The sequence below is a fragment of the Cebus imitator genome, unplaced genomic scaffold (assembly GCF_001604975.1).
Source record: "Cebus imitator isolate Cc_AM_T3 unplaced genomic scaffold, Cebus_imitator-1.0 Scaffold291, whole genome shotgun sequence".
Classification (NCBI taxonomy): Eukaryota; Metazoa; Chordata; class Mammalia; order Primates; family Cebidae; genus Cebus; species Cebus imitator.
This window is the reverse complement of record NW_016107606.1, coordinates 3063430-3079467: the sequence shown is the minus strand read 5'-3', so window position 1 is coordinate 3079467 and position 16038 is coordinate 3063430. Positions and strand designations below refer to the sequence as shown.

Genomic DNA, 16038 nt, shown 5'->3' with positions numbered 1-16038 from the left:
AATCAGCTGGGAAGCTTGAACATGCTGATGTCCCCTCACCCGCCCCCTCTAGATTCCGACATAACTAGTCCAAAGTAAAGTCTAGCATTGGGATTTTTAAGAATTTCTGGGGCAATTCCCCTGTGCAGCCAGGGCTGAAACCCCACTTCCTTAGCCCAATGCCGTAAAAGTTTAATAAATGTTAAAAGAAGTCCTACCAATAGATCCACATCATGACTCAAACACTGTGCTTTTCTTCAACATCAACAACAAAGTAGTAAGCCTCTATCAGGTTCCAGGCACTGGAGATAGGGCCATCATCAAGCCAAAACAAAAAGACAGAAATCTCCGTGCTTGGGGAGATGGCAATAATGCTGCGGGCCAATTTGTCATTTTGTTCTGGTCTCCCAAAATTATGTAGCCATCCCGTGAGTTGGGGCTGCATATCACAGAGGGCCTTGCAGCTCACGGTGAGAACTCTCTTTCTCTTTGAGATGGGAAGCATTACAACTCTCACAGTTTTCTCTCTTGGAAAAAAAGAGATTTAGAGATGCCACTGCAGCTTTCAGAAAAGTTATTGTCTGATGATAAGATTTCAGGCAGGGAGACCTGGGGGAGAGGAGACATATGTGAGGCTGCAGGACCTGCCCTAACTTACTGTGTCCCTTATGTCTGTCTATTCCCCTCCAAGTAAGGCTGAGCAGGGGATGCACAACCATGGCCAGGGGCTGGTGGCTCCTGCTTCCTCCCCTCCCCCACCTGCTGTCCTGCAGCATGCAGCTCCTCTCGTCCGAAACTCAGCGGCCAGCTGCTTCCAGCTGTAGGGGCAAAAATACTTACTCTTAATCAGGATTTCGGCTTCGCACCTGCTTCCTTGGCTGGAGCTGAGGCTAATTCCAAGGCCAGGGATACAGAGGGTGGAAGAGAAACCCTTTTGGATTAGTACAGCTACTCAGCCAACCCCCAGCTACTCATTAGCACCTATGAGTAAGGCCAGGGAAACCTGGTGAAATCTTGGTAAACCTCTGAGAGCTTGGGAGAAGGGAGGACACAGAGACCTCTCCTGGTCATCCAACCAAAAATAAATGCCTCCATCACTCTCTCTCCCCATTATCCTGCATTGTCTTTATTCATAGCACCTATGGTGAGCTGACATTTTACTCTGTGTGTGTTCACTTCTAGGGGTCTTCTTAAAGATGGAAGATGGGTTAGGTGAGCTTACAGGACCCTTTCCCACAAAGTCAAATCGTCTCCTCCATCCCCACCCTGGAAGGGGAAGGGCAAAGATGGAGCCCCCAAATGGGGCATCAAATGAGATCACAAAAGAGCAGCCCACGCATAGCCATCAGACTGTCCTGTTGGCCTACAGAGATTTTGTTGCTGTTGTTTGTTTGGTTGGTTTCTGTTTTTCTGCAAATGGCATGATTCCATATTTAAAACCCAGGACGGACAATCTCTCTGGAAAAGCTGGATAGCGACAGTGGGTGGCACATCCTCACACAATATACCAGCTACTTGTTGCTGAGGTGCTGCTGCCCTTTAACTGGGCTGGGCCTTCAGGACCCCATCCCCTCTGGGCTGCCCAATTCTTCCCATTTCCTGCCCAGCCCTGAAGGCTTGGATTGCACACCCCTCCCCTCCCTGCCCTGCTGGCTTTGCTCCTCCTCCCATGTCTGTGGGCATCTGTGTCCCCTTCTAGTGGTGGAGCTCAGGCTGTGCTGGGCAGCATAATTTGCCTGGTGGGCAACAGCTTCACCCTTCCCACCAATAGCTGCCAGCCTCCCTGACCTCGGAGCCACAGCCCTGATCAGCCAAGGTCACCTGGGAGTCGCCGGGCATCTCTCCTCTGCCACCACACAGTGAGCCAAGGAGTTTATTCCTTTCTCTCCTTCCCTAGGCAGCTTCTAAGAATTTGGCCATGAGAGTGATTTATTCAGGTCACCAACAGCCCCATCTTTTTGCTCAGCCCAATAGACATAAACCCCCAGCCGTTATTGTCTCTGGTGGCCTCCACCCTTCATTTCCCAACACCCCTTTTAAATATTTCTCAACCAATTTCATTTCTTTTCATTTTTCTCTGCGGCCTTAATCCTACAGCCCTGCAAATCTACTCAACTATCTCTGGCACGCAGCCTGTTCCTTCTTATTATTAATAAGACTGAGAATAATGGATAATAAAAAAGAACTTGCTTTCAAAGGGCTCTTGTGCCATCGACCCAGAGCCCCACAAGAACCATACACCGTAAATGGTGACATGCAGAGTGTAAGTGACCTGTCTACGATCAGCAGCTAGTTAGTGGCCGAGCCAAGTCAGGAATCTATTTTAAGTGGTATTATTTATGGCTTATCAGGAAATTATCATTTTAAAAGCTAAGCCAGTGAAAAAGACAGTTGAGATTTCAAAGTGGACCTTTATTACATTTCAAGGGCAAGATTTATTCTCCTTCGTATTGTAATTAAAGTAAATGGAATAAAACTTGGTATTATATTTGCCTTTCCAACAACCTTTTGGAGACACCTGCATTGCTCTACAAAAGGAAAGCCATCTGTTCATGCATCATTGCGTTAAATACCCACTCACTCACTCAGTCTACAATTATGTGTTGCCTGCCTACTGTGTGCCAGGCCCTGGGATCAACACAGGGCACACAGTGGTGAGCAAAACAGATCAGTTCCGGCTCCGTGTGCTTAGAATCTAGTGATGAAGTCAGGTGTTAAACTAACATGTGCACCAAAAATGTGTGGCCAGAAACAAGCTAAGTGCCAGGAAGGAAAGGCACAGAGGCTCTGGTAGCCTCTAAGAAAGGAATCGACCTGGTCCAGAAATTCAGGAAGGGCTTCCTGGTGAAGTATCTATTGCCCCAGGAGACAAGAAGAAATTAACACAGGGAAAAGGACAGGGAAGGGAGAGCATAGGGGAGGTAGAATGTGCAGCGCCCCCTAGTGCATGGACCAAGTAGAGTGCTGTCGGGAATCGAGAGTCGTGGTGGTTGGGGGGAGTATGGTGTGTGACCAGGCAGCACAGGTGGGTGGGGTTAGATTACCCGGTCTTGTGAGCCCAGGCAGGGATCTAGGTCTCTTCCCAGGGAGCAATATAAAACTGCTCAGAACAGGGATTGACCTGATCAGATTAAATCCACTTACATGCTGGGCATTTGGGGTGCCACAGGGAAAAAAATGTTTTAACCCTCAAAGAATTTCCCGTCAGATTCCCTGGCATTAATAAAGCTCTGCTCAAAATTAGGTCAGATTTTTCTCAGAAATATAGGTATCACTCTTGAGCTAACAATGTTTTTTTAAAATATATAAAAGTTAAAATAATAGGCCAGGCACTGTGGCTTATGACTGTAATCTCAGCACTTTGGTAGGCCAAGGTAGGAGGATCACTTGAGGCCAGGAGTTCAAGACCAGCGTGGGCAACATAGTGAGACCCCCATCCCTACTATAAATAAAAAATCCACCAGGCATGGTGGTGCATGCCTGTCATTCTAGCTACTTGGGTGGCTGAGGCAGGAGGATCTCTTGAGCCCAGGAGGTCGAAGTTACAGTGAACTATGATCATATCACTGCACTTCAACCTGGATGACAGAGTGAGATCTGGTCTTTATTTTAAAAAAATAATAATAAAAATATCTACTACCTCCTAAGCATTTGCTGCTTTATGTTTTTACTTATTATTTCATTCAATCCTTGCCTCAAGTTGTGAGCACTGTCACTCCCATTTCATAGATGAGGAAAATGAGGTTCAAGGAGGGATAGTAACTGCCCCAGGTCACATAGCTATGGGCAGATCCAAGGTTCAAACCTAGGACCGTCTGAATGTTGGCTCTGCCATCTCTAGGCTCCATAATCTTGGGGATTTTTGCCCAGAGATTCAAGGACAGCCAACATGACAGGTGTAGAGAATGTGTTCCTCCTGGAATGTCAAAGTTGTCAACGGGCTACACTTTGCCAAAGCCACTGGCCAACTCTTTCCTTGTCTTACTTGACCTTCAGTGCCAGTGAGCAGATGATCACCCCTCCTTCTTATTCCTTGTGGATCAGTGCCTGGTTGTCCTCCTACCCACAGTTATTCCTTCTCAGTCTCCTCTGCCCACTATCCCTTTTCAACTTGACCTTTAATTGTTAAGCTCTACAAAGCTCTGCCCTTGGCTATTTTTCTATCTACAATCCTCTATTTGATCATCTCATCTACCGCAGGACTTTAAACTGGGTCCATAAACTGGTGACAAACCCACGCCTCCCTCCCCTACATCTCCCCTGATCATGTCTCCACACGGGTGTCTAACTGACCCACCAAGTTAACTCTGGGTACCCACCACCAAACTCTTTCCTCCCCTTAACAACTCCCTCTCATTAAATGGCACCTCCTTGTATTTTGTTGCTGAGGCCAAAAGTCTAGGTCTTATCCTTGTCTCATCTTTTTCCGATATGGCTCACCTTCACTCCATTGACAAGCCCTGTTGTTTTGCCTTTCCTTCAAACTATATTCTGACTTCAACCACTTCTTACTACTTCCATAATACCACCTTAGTCCAAGCAACCATTTCGTCTCATCCTGGACTCCTGCAGTTGCCTCCTAACTGGTCTCTCTGCATCCTCCTTCGCCCTCCTACATTCTGTTTTTCAGATAGTAGTCAGAGATGCAGGTGTTCAATTTGTACACTTAAGAGTATGACCTGGGTCCGAATCTTGCCTCAGTCATGGGGCAAGCCACTTAGCCACTTGGTTTCCCCATCTCTCAACCAGGGGTAAAGAAATCTATGACAGTATTGTTTGAGCACAAAGTGAGATGGTGTGTGTATCATACTTAATGTAGTTCCTGGCTTGTAGTGAGTGCTCAAATGTGTTATTGCTACATGCTGCTCAGATTTCCTCACAGGAAGCCTTGCTACATGAACATCAGTTGAAGGGGATGCTGGTCACAAAATGAAGCAATGCCTAATTCACTGTATGTCAGCTTCCTAATTCCTGTCTGGCCTATGGTGGCCACGGAGCATCACTTCCCACCCCATCTCTGTATGCCTGTTGACAGTCAGATGTACACACACACTGGCCTAAGAGCAGACTTTTGAAATGTGAAGGAAGATTGGATTTGAATAGCAGTTTTCTTTGCTTAACAAGAAACCACTCCCTGAAACCACTATCCTCCAGACCCAGATGGAAGCCCTGACATTCAGAAGCTCCAGCTCTGAGATAGGGTTTTGCTGTCACAACTTGAAAGAGCCAAAGGCTTGGCCAAGAGAAGAGGTGGATGTGGCCAAGGGTAGAGTTATGATGTTTGTGCGCTACTATGGAATTTCCAAATTATGAAAACAAAAAAATCTCATTTTATGGAGACAGTAAACCGAAACACCATAGGCTGGAGAGTGCTTGCCCTCTGGTGAGGAATCACAAGACTGGCCCCTGCATTTGCCTTCTCTCCTTCCCTCACCCCTTCCTGGTAAACAGGGGTGAGGCAGCAAAGTCAGACAGACCTAGGTTCCAGTTCTAGCTCAGCCATTTTCTGGCTATGTGACCTGGGACAACTATGAACCCTCTTTGAACATTGGCTCATTTACCTATAAACTGAAATGTAATGATATTATCTATTTCATAAGGAGCTGCGATCATTGTAGAAATAAAAAGCACCATATCTAAAAAGGGAGAGGCGATAAAAGAAAGCAGTTAAGACTACGGGCTCCAGAGTTTGAATCCAGCTCTTCCACTCACTGGCTGTGTGAGCTTCAATGAGTTACTTAATCTATCTGATTGTCTAAACTGTAAAATGGGGATAGCAATTGCTCCTCCCTCCATGATACGTTATGGGCACTAAAGGTGTTAACACACGTCAAGATCCTTGAACGGTGGCTGACACTTAGGTGTCCACTTGTTTTTATTTCTCCCTACTTCCTAGGGCCCACAAGTGACTTGCTGTTACAAAGACCTTGGGTGGAAAGGAAGTCCCCAGATCAGGCAGAAGATAACTCCATTACACACTTCATAATATGAAGGCTCATTGTAATTTTGCTTGATTCCCAGAAAGCTCTGCACCTGTTAGTGAACTAACTCCTGAAAATGAGGCTGCTGGGACCTACATGGAGCAAGTCTTTCCACAGAGCTGTAAGGGAAGACATGCAGATGGACACAGGTTCTGTGCCATTTACTCTTAAGGCGCACTTACCATAACCATGCAAAATGAACTGGCTTCAAACAGCATCTGGCCTCTTGCCTCCAATAGGTTCTCCACTAAACAGCCAAAACAGACTTGGCAGCATTCAGCACTGCCCATCATATTCCTGCTCCTCATGGATCCCGGAGAGAGTCCAAGCCTCTTACCTGGTCTTCAGATTTTCATACAATCTGCCTCCAGCCCCCTTCCCTGATGCTTTCTCTTCATAAGATGTTCCCTCTGCCTGCCCACCCCAAACACATGCACCACTGCCACTCTGGACTACTTACTGCCCCAAATGTAAACCATGGGTTTATATCTTTATGCTTTTTTCCATTTGGTTTGCTCAGTCTGGGTTGCCCATTGTATTTGTCCATTCTCTCAATCCTGTAAAGAAACACCTAAGATTGGATAATTTATAAAGAAAAGAGATTTAATTGGCTCATGGTTCTGCAGGCTGTACAGGAAGCATAGTCACTTCTACTTCTGAGGAGGTCTCAGGAAGCTTCTAATCATGGTGGAAGGCAAAGGGGGAGTGAGGTGTCTCTCATGGTGGGAGTGGGAGCAAGAGAGAGGGAGGAGGTGCTACTCGCTTCCAAACCAGATCTCACGAGAACTCACTAACTATTGTGATGACGGTACCAAGGGAGATGGTGCTAAACCATTCATGAAGGACCATACCCATGATTCAATCGCCTCCCACCAGGCCCCCCCTCCAACACAGGGAATGCTCACTCACCTGTGCACTCAATGCCACTTCATAGGTACAGAGGGTGGTCCCACCATCTGGTGAAAGAGATGCACAGTCAAGATATGGCCAGATGCACGGACGGAACATGTCTAGATGCACAGACATTATGTGGCCAAATGCTCCATGGTACTAGACACAGACAATGGGTTTTCCAAATCCTAGAGGGCTGGGACCACCTGCTATCAGGAGCCGGGGCCTCAGAATCAACAAGAACTGCTTCAGTATCACCCTGTGTTGGTAGGACCCCCCCAGTCCCTTCCTCCCTGTGCTCTATGATAGTGGTGAAGAGCACAAGTGTCATGTCAGACAGAACTGGGTTTAGAAAAACAAAAAAGCAGCTCTGTAACCCTGGGGACATTATTTTATCTGTCTGAGCTTTAATTTCCTTTATCTGTCAAATAGAGTTGATGATGGGACTGATGTCATAAGTTGTTAGAATTAAATGAGTCACTTTGTATAAAGTGCCTAGAATGATGCCAGGCACAGAATCTGTATCCAGTAAGTGGCCACTGCCATTGTGGTTGGAAATACTCTGGCCATTTTTATTCTCCAAATTCCACCTCACATCCAGCCTCTCCATTAGCTGGCACTGTGCAGCATGCATTACTCTCTGTAAGCCGCAGAGTCATTGAATGACTGCCCAGAGAGACAAAGCAAGGTGAAAACTACATCCAATCTTTATGTTCACAGGGACCAGACCAGCAGATGCAGGGTTGGATTGGATTTGGTCATTCGTTTATTCATTCATTCAATTATCCACAATTATGTGTTGAGGGACTCTTGCATGTCAGACCCTGCTCTGGCTCTGGGACCCACAGTCAACAGCACAGAGATGCTCCCTGCCGTGAAAGAACCCACCTTCCAGAGCAGTGCTCTTCATTAGAAATCCCACGAGCACATATGTGACTATATTTTTCTTGTGGCCGCTTTTTTAATAAGGTGCAAGGAAGCTTAATGATATATTTTATTTAGCCCAGTATATCCCAAATACAATCATTCTGATATGCCATCAATATTAAAAATTAGTAACTGGATACTTTACATTCTCTTCTGTGCTAGGTCTTCGAAACCCAGTATGTATTTTTCACACACAGCCCATTTCAGTTTAGACTGGCCACAGTTCAGGCACTCAGAAGCCATACGGCCTACATCTTGGACAGAGATGCTCCCTTGTGTATGTGAAACAGGATCATCTAGTTTTTTAAATTTTTTATTTTAGTCAGTATATTGAAGAGATATCTTCACTTCTATGCTTATTGCAGCATCATGCATAATAGCAAACTTTTAGAAGTAACCTAAGTGTCCGTTAACAGATGAATGGATAAAGAAAATGTGGTACTTGTACACAACAGAGAGCCATAAAAAAGAATCAGATCCCATCACTTCCAACAACATGGATGGAACCAGAGGTCATTATGTTAACTGAAACAAGCCAAATACAGAAAGACAAACATCACATCACCTCACTTTTCTGTGGGAGCTAAGAATGAAAACAATCGAACTCATGGACATAGAAGTAGAAGAATGGTTACCAGAGGCTGGGAAAGGTAGTTAGTGGGGACAGTTCATGTAGTTAATGGGTACAAAAACATAGAAAGAATAAATAAGACCTAGTATTTGCTAGCACCACAGAGTGACTACAGTAAAAAATAAAATAAAATAAAATTTGTTCATTTAAAGATAACTAAAAGAGTATAAATGGATTATTTGCAACACAAAGGATAAATGTTTGAGGTGATGAATAGCCCATTTACTCTGATGTGATTGTTATGCATTGCGTGCCTGCATCAAAATATCTCATGTACCCTGTGAATATGTACACCTACAACGTACCCACAGAGATGAACACATTTTGTTCTCCCACAATCCACCCCTGCAAAGCTTTCACTGTTTTTCAAATCAAATCTAGGCAACAGGCAAACCTGGCTGCAGCCCCCAGCTCTGCTAATGATTAGCTGTGAAAATGTGAGCAAGAGCCTTGTTTCGTTTGATTTCCTGGGGCTGCCGTTACAAAGTACCATAAAGGGGTGGGGTACTTAAAAAAACAGAAATTTATTCTCTGACACAAACTGAAAGTCCAAAATCAAGGTGTTGGCAGGGCCGTGCTCTCTCTAGAAGCTCATAGAGAGAACCCATTTCACCCTGTTCTCTTAGCTTCCAGTATTGCCAGAAGTCCTTGGCATTCCTTGGCTTGTAGATGCCTCCCTGTGGTCTCTGCCTCCATCATCACAGAGCATTTAAATTTGCATTTAAATCTTATCTCTTATTGTGATTTTTGTCTCCCAGAAAAGAAGGTTTCCGGCATCAGTAGGCAGATAGAAAAGCATCATCTCAGGGGCAGGGTGGGGTGAGTGGGAGAGGGCACCCTCCTTGTGTGTCAGCAGATGCTAGCTACTGGAATCACAGCAAGTCACTTATCCAACAGCTGAGTGCTGGTTGCTGGGGACAGAGTGATGAACAGGATGTGGTCCATCCAGGTGCTGGGATACAGCATGAAGAGATTGCAGATTCACCTGTGCGTCTGTATCCTCAGGTGGCATTCTCCTCTCTGTATCTCTTCTCTTCTTAAAGGACGACAGTTATATGGGATTAAGGGCCTGCCCTACTCCAGCATGACCTCATCTTAAATTGCATCTTGATTATATTTGCAAAGACCCTATTTCCAAACGGGGTCACTTTCACAGGTAGCAAGGGTTAGGACTTCAACCTATCTTTTTGGGGTACACAATTCAAGGCACAACACAGGGTTATTGTGAGGATTCAACAATCCACTGTGTGCAAATGCCCTGACATTTCAAAGAGGCTCCTTTTCTAGGCTACTTTGGATTTTCTCTGCCGGCGTCTTGGCCACTAGATCTGTGATTGGCCCTATGGCTGACAACAGCCATCTCTGGCAGCTCCCATCACTCCCAGACTTGCCAGCTTCAGGGTATGTGACTCAAACTAGAAATGCACAAGAGATGACTCCCCACGGAGCAAGCTTGGCCTTTGGGGGACTCAAAGTGGGAAAGAAGTGGAAGAGGTGTTTGTCCTCCTGTAGAGCTCTGCTCAGAGGACAGAGGTCCATAAAGGTTCTTTGTGACTGTCCAGCAAGATGGAGCAACCTACACAGCTGCTGCAGAGCTGTGGACACAATAATGCATTCCTTCCCGTCACCCTCCTCCTTCACCACCGCACACGCACACCCTTTCTCTCGAATCTTCTTCCTCGACGTTGCACTCCCTCCCGCCACCCCAACCCCAGTTTGTGCATATGATCTCTCAGATTTGCTTTTCTAAAGTACCTGGACTAAGATATTCATAAAGGGAAGTTCTGTTACCTTTCCAGATTCAGCCAAATGACATCACCTTCACCCCCACTCCGACCCCAGTTCCTTCAGGCTCCCAGAACAGCCTGAACACTTACATCTATATTAGCACTTAGCAGATCACCATTAGTTGCTTCCTTGCCTGCCTCCCCCACCCGTCTCTGGCCCCTGCCATGAACTGCAATCTCCTCATGCTGTATCCCAGCACCTGGATGGACCACATCCTGTTCATCACTCTGTCCCTAGCATCCAGCACTCAGATATTTGATAAGTGACTTGCTGTGATTCAAGTAGCTAGCATCTGCTGACACACAAGGAGGGTGTCTACAAAATCTCTCCCATTCACTTCCACCCTGCACCTGAGATGACGCTTTTCTATCTGCTTAGTGATGCCAGAAACCATCTTTTCCAGGAAACAAAAATCACAATAAGAGGTAAGATTTACTTTGGGGGACCGAGGCGGGTGGATCACGAGGTCAAGAGATCAAAACCATCCTGCCATCCTGGTCAACATGGTTAAACCTCATCTCTACTAAAAATACAAAAATTAGCTGGGCATGGTGGCACATGACTGTAGTCCCAGCTACTCTGGAGGCTAAGGCAGGAGAATTGCTTGAACCCAGGAGGCGGACGTTGTGGTGAGCCAAGATCATGCCATTGCACTCCAGTCTGGGTAACAAGAATGAAACTCCGTCTCGAAAAAAAAAAAAAAGAGAGAGATAAGATTTAAATGCAAATATTGCTAAAAGAGAAAATGTAAGTCCTTAAATTCTAACTAAGGTATAAATGACTAATAAAATGGTTCTTTTCTGATAGGGGCTGGGGAGTCATGGGGTGGTGGAGGTGAAGGGACAAAGCTAGGGCAGAGGTGGCTAGACCAGGGCATTTTATTCTTACATAGAATCAACACCATGCTGCCAGCCAAAGAGACAGCTACCTTCTGGGGGCAATCTGAAGGGTGAAAAGTGCCTCTTCCTCAAGTTAGCTCTACCATTGTTCTGCTGTGTGCCCCAAACTCCCACTTCTCCATGGATCAAGTGTGCAATGCAATGAAAGAAAGCTCACAAAGCCAGAACACCTGATTCTCTCACTGGCATTTCCATCTGCTACTGTAGGATCTTGCAAAGCCTTTATTCACCCTCTCAGTTTCTTTAAACATAACATTAAGATGATTAAGACAATGATACATTCTCTGGCTTATTTACAGGGTCGTTGGAAAAATCAAATGAAGTCACACATATGAACCTGCCTCCCAGTATGTAAAGTGATTTGCACATATAAGGCATGTATGTATGTATGAATGTATGTATGTATTTGAGACATGGTCTCTCTCTGTTGCCCAGGCTGGAGTGCAGTGGTGTGGTCATAGCTCACTGCAACCTCCAACTCCTGGGCTCAAGCAATCATCCTGCCAACTCCTGGGCTCAAGCAATCATCCTACCTCAGCCTTCCAAGTAGCTGAGACTACAGGTGAGAGCCACCACACTTGGCTAATTTTTTGTACTTTTTGTAGAGACAGGGTCTCACTATGTTTCCCAGGCTGGTCTCCAACTCCTGAGCTCAAGTAAACCTCCCACCTCAGCCTCCCAAAGTGCTGGGATTACAGGTATGAGCCACTGTGCCCAGTCAAGATAGTCATTAGTTTTAGAACTGTGGTGAGGATCTTTATTCATAGAAGCCTGGAGCTCTCAGGGAGGGGAAAGTCAAGGGGCAGAAATCTAGCTCTCTCTGCGTGCCTCTTAACCACTCACCCCCATGGGTGCCATTCTGCCTCTAGGCTTCTGGGGACCAGGAGTCCCTTTGCCCCTCAGGCAAAGGGGAGCTGTCACTATTTCCCTGTGTGCTGTCACCCAAAGCTCCTGTTTCCAGCCCCCACAACCCCAGGAGAATTTGAGCTCTAGGCCTTTCTCCCAGAGTCAACAGGCTCCCCCAAAATGACCAAAACTCTGCCTGAATTGGAAGCTAAGGAGCACTCAGTTCTTACCTCAGTTTTAACTTGATGGGGTATTTGCTAGACGTATGCTTTCCTCTTTGGGGGAAAGTTTTAATGAAGAAATCTGAAAAGTGAAGAGGACCACAGTGTAAAACCAGAAAAGTAAAAGCCACAGCAGTATCTCCTCCCAGGGGGTGTTTCTGTTCTCTCCAGGAAGCACCCCGAAATCTAAATTTTTCCTTTCCAACTCTGCATTCCTCCTTGTGCACTGCCATTTCTGCACTTTCAGTGAGTCAAGGCAGTTACAAAAGCCTGCCCAGGTTCAAGGGGAGGGAACACAGACCCCCCGCTTCAATGCAGGTATATCCCATTATAAAAATGTCCATAGTGTAAGAGCAGCGTGAAGGATGGGCTGTATGTTGCTGTGGCTATCTTTGGAAAATACTATCTACCACACTGACTCTTTAATGATGGGGAAGAAATTTTCATTAAAAGCTATTAACTCAGGCTAAAATATAAAACAGAAAATAGTGAATTATTATAAACATTCATACTGCAAGAAAATAGCATGTTTGCCCAAGCATCCCCTTAGAATACATTTTGATAATGGTAATAGCAATTTACTAAGAGCTTCCCAGCTATAAAATGTCTCCCCATCATTACCTCCTTTCATCCAGCATTGCTGTGAAACAAGTACATCCACTTCCCAGTTAGAGAGACTGAGGCCCACAGCAGTACCTCACCCTGGCTCACACATTTGTTAGTGTGAGTTTTAGGGATTCAGTCCAAGGCTTCTGACTCTGATTATGGTTTCCTGTCCATATCTGACAAGCAACCAGTTTGAGTGGCATTTAGAATCCATTTCATAGACTTTGAAACTAAATACAAAATGTTCAGACTAGTTTTGAACAGCCTGGCTGTGACTTTCCCGCAGTTTGAGTCTGAACAAATCACTTTCCTCTCTGAGTTGCAGTTTCACTGACTGTAAATGCAGAAGATTGTACTAGAGGAATTGAAACTTTTTCCACTTAAAGAAAAATGTAAGCAATCACACCCTTTCTCCAGGAAAAATCTTATATGAGGATTCCTACTCTATGAAACATCTGTTCAAAAATAGAGCTGCCCTGCCCACTAAATCTAAGAATGCAGCCAGCCACCTCGTGACCCTGCAACACCACTTTGGGTATATACCTGACAGAAATGTGTCCATTGTCCCCAGAAAGGCTGTGCAAGGGTGTTCATAGCAGCTATGTTCATAACACCAAAATATGGAGACAACCTGGATGCCAATTAAAAGCGGAAAAGCTAAATAAATTCTGGTATAGTCACACAACAGAATACTACACAGCAATGAAAAAAAGTGGACTCCTTCTACATGCAACAACATAGATGAATCTCCTGGACACAATTTTGATCAAAAGAAGTTAGACACAATGAATGCATTCTCTACGATTCCATTTATTTGAGTTCAAAAATAGATAATATGAAAATGGTGGTTCTCTTTGGTTAGAGCACTGATGGGAGAGAACAAGAGAGAACTGCTGAGACTTTAGAAAGATTCTTTATCTTGATCTGGGTAGTGGTTACATGGGTGCATAAGTTTACAGAAACTCATCAGGCTTTATTTTTTTTATTTTTTTTTTATTTATTTTTTTGAGATAGGGTCTTACTCTGTCACCCAGGCTGGAGTGCAGTGGCATAGTCAGAGTTCACTGCAGCCTCAACCTCATGGGTTCAAGTGATCCACCCACCTCAACCTCCTGAGTAGCTGAGACTACAGATAAAAGCCATCATTCCCAGATAATTTTTGTATTTTTTGTAGAGACGAGGTATCGCCATGTTGCCCAGACTGGTCTTGAACTCCTGAGCTCAAGCCATCTGCCCCACCTCAGCTTCCCAAAGTGCTGGGATTGCAGCCTTGCACCACCATGCCCAGCCTCATCACACAAATTGAGATTGATGTGCTTTGTTATATATAAGTTGTACCTCAACAACAACAAAAAGGGTAAAAAGAAAAATGGAATTACTTTGGTTGCTGTATACCACAAGATCTTGAAGACCCCTCTCCATCCCACTACCTCTATCCATTCATACTGTTGAAGGACTGACTCTAAGCTTCCATGGGGTACAGTTTAAAAGACCATCAGACTAGACCATGTCTAAGGAACTCCCAGCCCTGACAGTCTGTGATTCACCTTTGGGGTTCAGATTCAACTGCCTTTCCCTAGAAACCATCTGATATGGTTTGGATCTGTGTCCCCACCAAATCTCATGTGGACTTGTAATCCCCAGTGTTGGAGGTGGGGCTGGCGGGAGGTGATTGGGTCCCGGTAGCAGTTTCTCATGAGTGGTTTAGCACCAGCCCCTTGGTGCTGTTCTCATGAGAGTGAGTGAGTTTTCACAAGATCTGGTTGTTTAAAAGTGTGCAGCATCTCCTCCCCTCACTCTTTCTTGCTCCTGCTCCTGCTCCTGCCCCATGAACCACCTTGTCCCCCACTTTGCCCTCTGCCATGATTGGAAGCTTCCTGAGGCCTCCCCAGAAGCAGAAGCTTCTTTGCTTCCTGTACAGCCTGCAGAACTGTGAGCCAATTAAACCTTTTTTCTTTATAAATAACTGAGTCTCCAGTATGCCTTTACAGCAGTACAAGAACAGACTAAGACATCGTCCTACAGGTGACAGCTGTTTCAAATGTCCAAATCCCCACTCTATGGTTACCTTATCTCACCCTGTTCTTGTCACCTTCTTCCTCACTCTCTGATGCCCAAAGCCCACACACTGACCCCAGGACCACAGCCTCCTACTCAATCATCCTTAAGCATCACCATCTGCTCCCAAGGTCCCACAAGGGCCCCTGCAAGCTTACCTCCTAGTGTGAGCACAGGCTCCAGAGTCCACCCACCTAGTTTCAGACCCTGGCTCCCCTACTTATAGCTGGATGAGCTTCTTATCTGTACATTGAGGTTGGCTAATAGTACATATCATTGAATTGTTAGAAAGATTAATTAAGATAGTACCATGGCAAGCACTTCACACAGTATCTGATGCATCCTAAGTGCTCAAGAAGTGTTAGCTAGTATTCTCATTGTTGTTATCCATCCTCGTCCTATTCTGTTATCACACACTCATGGTTCAAAGAGAGACAGCTTTTTAAAATTCAACAAGGCTAGACATGGTGACTCATACTTGTAATCCCAGGACTTTAGGAGGCTGAGGTGGAAGGATCACTTCTTGAGCCCAGGAATTCGAGACTAGCCTGGGCAACATAGTGAAACTCCATCTATATTTAAAAAAAAAAAAAAATTAGCCAGGCATGGTGGCATGCATCTGTAGTCCCAGCTACTTGGGAGGCTGAGGTAGGAGGATGGCTTGAGCCCAGGAGGTTGAGGCTACAGTGAGCTCTGACTGTGCCACTGCACTCCAGCCTAGCCAACAGAGTCCCTGTCTCAAAAAATAATAATAATAACAATAATCTAGTAAACTGTTTAACACAGCTTTGCTGGACATCCTCCTCACAGCTTTTTTTGAGTAGACTTTGTGTTGTATGCTCAAAGTTACACAAATAATCAAGGCTGGAGACAAAATTTAAATTTGAGCCTTACTGACTCCAAAGCCTGTCGTCTGAGCCTCCATGCTATTTGCTTAAGAAACTGTGTAATGGAGTTGATGGAGAGGGTACTTAATCTAAAGGAGTGAGCATCTGCTGGGGCCACTAGTATGACAGAAAGGATTAAGAATCAGATCTGGGTCCAGATTCTGGGCTATGTGCTTTACCAGCTTTGTGGATTTCCACTAATTGCTTTAACTGCTCCAAGCCTCAGTTAGCTCACCTGTAAATTGAGACACCATTGTGGAAGGCATTAAATGAACTTTATAATATAGCCAAAAATTTAAAAAAGCTAACCCTGGGGATTTCCAG

General features: G+C 45.2%; 1 long non-coding RNA gene across 1 annotated transcript in view; it reads right to left on the bottom strand.

The window, feature by feature from the left end:
* LOC108285117 overlaps positions 1 to 16038 on the bottom strand; it is a 237462-nt gene that overhangs the window by 95840 nt on the left and 125584 nt on the right. Inside the window, exons 9-10 of the long non-coding RNA XR_005195984.1 lie at positions 12173 to 12245; positions 6870 to 6916 (exon numbers count right to left, since the gene is read on the bottom strand). This is a non-coding gene — a long non-coding RNA (uncharacterized LOC108285117). The remainder of the gene's footprint in view (positions 1 to 6869; positions 6917 to 12172; positions 12246 to 16038) is intronic.